Below are 6,000 nucleotides of genomic sequence, written 5' to 3'. Positions count from 1 at the left end.
TCTCTAAATTTCCATGTCAGAGTATATATACACCCACACACATACATAAATACACACACACACACACACACACACACACACACGTCTTATGGGCAATGATCGTATTCTTAGTTTTAGCTTATCTCTCCATGTGCCTTTACTTTCTGAGTAGATTATTAGCCTAATATGTAGTATTTTTGTTTCCATCATCTTTGTTACATAGAGAATATCTAGGATAATGAAATGAAATGAATCTCTCAGTCCTTATTCTTTTGGATAAGGTTACTGTGTCACAGCAATGAATATTTTTAAATGGGAAGGATTGAGAAGTAGAAGGAAGGAATAATCTGGGGGTACAGGTGTCACATTAGGAACTTGGAGTGCTGTTGCTGGGAGTGGGGAAAAGAAGAAGACAGAAAGAAGAGTTTCTGAGCAAAAACAACAGGGTTATTAGTTTACAAATTTCTGACATGGAGTATGCATTTAAAAACACTGCACAAGAATGAGACAAAAATATTCCTGGAATTTATACATGAATAATAGGGGCTGGTTTCATGGCTAAAGCCAAAATAAAGTTAACAAAATGAAATCTTAGATTTTTATGTGAAATAGTACAAAAATGTAATTTCATGTAAATTACATTGAGAAGTTAGTATGGAATATGGTAATCTGGCCTTTACAACAAAAGCATCAATTGGTGGACTTCACAGTTAAGAAAGGATGACAAATATCAGGCAACCAGAGGTATAAAGAAAGAGACATCTTAAGAGAGGCATCTTAATCTAACATTTTGTTATAAAAAATAACCAAAGAAAAGGACTGCTTTTACGATTTTACGCTCAGGAATTTCAGTTTCTGATTAATTCTGGCTCCCAGAAAAATCCTTAGTGAGAGTGGGTAACTAAAATTCTTGATGGTGGTATATCCTGAGTTCTCCATCAAAGGGCTGTTGCTAAACTTCTAGTCATTAAGACCTTAATTCTCATATCGCTGAGCTATCTATGATTTCTCTATCAATCCTTAAATTAGCTCTCTATTCTAGGAAGAAAATGCATTTATTTGAAACACCCCTCCCAAATTTTTTTTATCATTCCACTCGTGTCCAAAAAAACAAAAACAAAAACCAGGCCGGGTTATCTATAAGATTGCATTAAAAGACAAAATTAAAATTCAGGAAACAATTAGAAAGAGACAGATAAAAATATACACAAAACCCAGCAGAAATAACAGTAGTCATTTTAGGTGACATTTCTCTTTGAAAATTCTTGTTTGTTCAATTAGGTCAGATTTTACATTCAGTATCCCAAATACAGGTTTAATCCACCTTTCAATAACTATTTTGTTTTTGAAATATTTTCATAACAGCCCATATTGTGTATGGTATGTGATTTGGTATACTGATCTCAAAAATAATGGAATATTCTGCCATAATCTCTAGCCTTTAACAGAGATTACCATAGCACACACAATGATTTTATAAATTTTTATAAATTAAACAGTTGCAGTTAAACATCACAATTAAACATCACCAGGAAAATGCTAAGTCGATTTTCTTTCCAAGTCATTTAATCCACAAAATAAAATATCTATGTTTTAAATGAAATTGTTTTAACTTTAACTTCAATGGATAAACTAAGAATAACATTCAGAATTTAAATATTATTTAAAAGACATAACATACGTAAGTCTGGAATGAATGCAATGGATGCAATGTAATGGCATGTACAATAGAGAAACAAGAAAAAGTGAATTGCATGACCTTGTTTCAACTAATTACTCATTTTACTTATTGGGAGAAATTTCAGTCCTCTCTCATCTCAACTTTTATACAATAGTTGATGAAACTAGAATAATTCAGCCCTTTTTCCATGGACTGTTCAACAACAAAATCCTGTCAGTATTCACTCTGCCAAAGTGCTATAATTAGAACTTGCTGGAAGCAAAATTACAGGCATAAATAATTATATTTTCTCTACTAACAACACATGTGGGAATGCAGTGGAGATAAATACAATGAGAGGGAGAGAGAGAGAGCATTCTTTCTGCCTAACATCTTTGATAAAAGCTGCACCAGAGACAAGCAATAAACTTAGTGTGCAAGTAGTAACTCATTCTCATGAACCCAGAGCTCCCCAGTTTGTTAATGTTGAGAAAAAAAGAGTCCCTGGCATTCTTACAAAATCAATGACAGTGCCATGTTAAATGCTCTTCCGTGGGTTATTACAGGTCAGTCTAAGAATCTCTTTATTCTCTTTCTCTGCCACTTTGCAATTTTCTCTACTGGTTTTTAATTTTCCTTCTTAGTACATCATGATTAAACAAACATTGGAATTGCCAGATAAATGCAGGTGGATTAGCTGTGAAAACATGACCTGCAAATGATATGGAAGACGCGCTACACAGAAAGTGTTTTTCCATAGAAAAGATAATAGACAAAGGTTAAACAGACAGTTGTAGAAAAATTTTCATTTGCCAAAATTTCCAAGTGGAACTGTATTATGGAAATTGGAGCTTTTTTTTTTTTTCCCAAAGGAATATGATTCCTGCTCACACAGGATGCTCTCTCCCCAGGAAGACCCCTTAACCTCTGCTGGATCTGTGCAGTGCTCCATGTCTTCCTCACCTCTGCCCCTTAATATAGTGAGGTGTCCAGAAACCCTGTCTAGCCTAAAACATCAGCCAGATCAGTTCTGTCTGGGGAAGCTGACAGAGCTCAAAGTTTGGGGTTCAAGGTGGGTATAACTTCTTGAAGAATCAGAGCTTGAAAAGAAAGAAAAATAAATTGCCAGATATATTGTTTTAGGAACAGAGATCATCCTTTAAATCTCTATGCCAGTTGAGAAATGTTCTCATGCAGATGTGAGCACTAGCCTTAGGTGGAAATAGTCTGTTAAGGAAGGACTATCTGTGCATGTTAATGAGGTGAAACCCAGATAGGCTTATAATACCATCCCCATTTGTTTTGAACGGCCATTGTGTGGAGTAGATGGGAGAGGAAAGCAGAGAATGGGTCAATATAATATGAGCTGTATTACTGGAAATTTTGTATGAAACTGAAAGAACACAGTATTTTGTGACCTACTTTATATAAGAGGAAATCTTCCACATATCTTTCCAAAGAAGTTGAGTTTGGCCTCCAGATACCATTGCAGTAGCTATTAGGACTCCTTTCCATGAACCACACACTTAAAGTTAGGTAGAGTCCTGCGTTTTCAGAGATGCAGCTCCTCCAACAGCTTCTCAATATTAGAGTCTATTGTTATTTCCATAGGACCTTCTTTTCTCTCTATGATTTTGCTCCATATGAGTAGGTATTATAATTCCAAAACAAACAAAAACCAAATCTAACTATTTGTTGCAAACTATTTTCAACCTATTTAGCATTGCAGTAATTATCTTCTATTTTGGAGAGATAGCCTCTGGAAGTTTGAATAACTGAGGGCTTTATGGTTTTTCTTCCACAATGTGGCCACCAGGTATTCTTTTATAATGAAAGAGTGTTGGACTAAATACTTCCCAAAATCTATCAGCACTTGGGTCCATAAAACAATTCAGTCTCTTCTTATAGCACGTGGAAGGTCCACTCTCTTCCCTCCAGTGCTCCAACATGGATGCCTCTCTATTCTGAGGGTTTGGGGCAACCTGTATTGTCATTTGGTTAGGTGACAGAATCTGCCAAGGATCAATGATTGAGGGAAGAAAAGAATCTAGTAGGTCTTGACCCTTGCATGAAAAATTTAGGCCTTTCATGTAGGAGTAAGGCTATGCCACCTCTCTAAACACCTGTCTTGAATACTATCATTTTCACCAGTAAACAGTTCTAATATCCCTTGGAGGCACAGATGCTGAACTGATGTACATGGACCATATGAAAGTTCTATTCTGATTCTTTTAATTTTCTCAGTGATGTAAAAAGCAAGGTAATCCACTGAGAGTGAAGATAGGGAAGGAGTGTTGGAGGGTGAGGAAAGAAAAGGGGTATGAAATCTTCTAAGGAGATGGAAGAATGGAAGGATTGGGAAATGTAGTTTTATTGCTTTGCAGTATCAGGAGTCCATCTGCAGTTCCTGGTCATGGTTTCAAGGTTGATCACCTTTGTGACACATCTTTCTTATGACACATTCAACTGCATGGTTGCAGATGTGGAGTAGGCAAAGAATTGGATTTAAGTGGAGTTAGGATTACACCCCATGGTTTATGCTGAAGGATTTTCAAAGAAAGTATAGCACAAAGGATAAAACAATGTTTGTGATGCAAACTGTGTATTTCCACCACCATGTCTTCTGAGCTTCAGTATCACTTATCCAAATTGACAATCTCAGACATCCTAAACTGAACGCGTCGTCCTCATGACCAGCTTATCTAAAATAGGTTCTTCCTATTATTCCCACCCCCTTCCTTACCCAAGTAAGCTCTTATCACAGTTAAAAACGAATCTATTTCTGTATTATCCTTCTCTGAAATTTTATGTCCCAAACATCAGGGAACATGTATAATTTTTTGTTCACCATTCTATTCTCAGTTCCTAAGACAATGTCTGGCACCACATAGTAAATATTCAATATATATTTATGGAATGAGTAAGTAAATGAAGAAATAAATTTGAGGAAATAAAGGAAGAAAACAATCTGGCTGTGGTTTGTACTGTACAGTTTATTGGTTTTGATGAGCTAAAGAAATGCTGTTTTACTACCTTTACTTATAATACAGTTATACTTATCCTGTTGACCTGGGCAGCGAAGAGAACTAGAGCCAGTTCTATCTTTCCTGTACTCCTCCTCCCTAACCATTTCTCCAAAACAATTCCCCAAAGAATATTACACAGTCAGTCAAACCATTCATTTGGCAGGAAATAATTATCTAAATTATGAAGAATCATGGAATACAAACTTTTTGGAAACATTAATATATAAATTTACTTTCATTGGAGTTTTGAATTTTGATTTAACATAAGCTGATTTTATAGCTCTCTCCTGCTTCAGCTCCACCCACAGCAGGTTAGGCAATCTTTCTTGGCTATTACCCTTGGCAAGGCTCCAAATACAACTACTGGGTTAAAGCTTCAGGTGACGCCTCTAAATTGGCTGCTTCACATGATGGATAACACTCAGTATCTTTGGAATTTCTTTTTATACATTCTTACTTACGCTGACCTACTTATTTTTATTTGCTACCCTCATTTCTTTCCCATTTTCTGTATTGGACTTCATTCCTTTTTCTTGTCTTTCTGTGAGCCTACACTGCTTTCCAGATCTCTAAGAGTCACATCCTATTATTTCATGCTTTCCACCTTTTCAGATATCAAGATCTTAGTCTCAGTGTTCTTCAAATAGTCTTCATCCAAGCCCTGCATCCTTATCAACTTAGCATCAACAAAGCCCAGCTTCTAAAAAATAGGTATGAGATATTTTTATCAAGTATAAAAATGACACTTTTTCAAACATATTTAGAAAATTTCTATTTATTAAAAATATTAAGAAACGCTCATTCTCTTTTTCTTGTTTAATTCTTGTTAAATGTATTCTCTAAACAGTTGAGGGAAATTTCCTGCCTTACTAAACAAAAGCACCAATGCAAATGTTGTTAAAATCTTGTGACACTCAGTGTTTTTATCATTGACATTAGTACTATCCTGAGAATGTAGAAGGTTTAAGATATAGAACTGGGTAATAGAACGTGTTGGGGTTTATCTGAGTTGCTTCACTTGAAAGCAAAGTACTATGTGAGCTTCCTTTCTTTCAAATTTCTACTTTCTTTCATGGACTACAGCAAAACTATTTTCCAAAAGTCTAGTCAATAAAGGCTTACTCACTTATCTTTTCCTTGAATAAGTGAAATTTTAAGTACACTTTGGCTCAGTTAAGTATCATGATTCAGGCAAGAGAAATTTTAAACCAAACTCATCCAGATAATTGCCCAAAATCTCTATTCCCCTTTAGTATGTGGACACAGGTTATAAAATATTTTGGAAAGGATTATATGCCTTATTTTAAAGCAGTTGATTCCCAGGATGAATTCTAT

Source organism: Phocoena sinus, chromosome 4, assembly GCF_008692025.1.
Source record: "Phocoena sinus isolate mPhoSin1 chromosome 4, mPhoSin1.pri, whole genome shotgun sequence".
NCBI lineage: Eukaryota > Metazoa > Chordata > Mammalia > Artiodactyla > Phocoenidae > Phocoena > Phocoena sinus.
The sequence above is the reverse complement of the archived record's forward strand: the minus strand, read 5'-3'. Positions refer to the sequence as shown.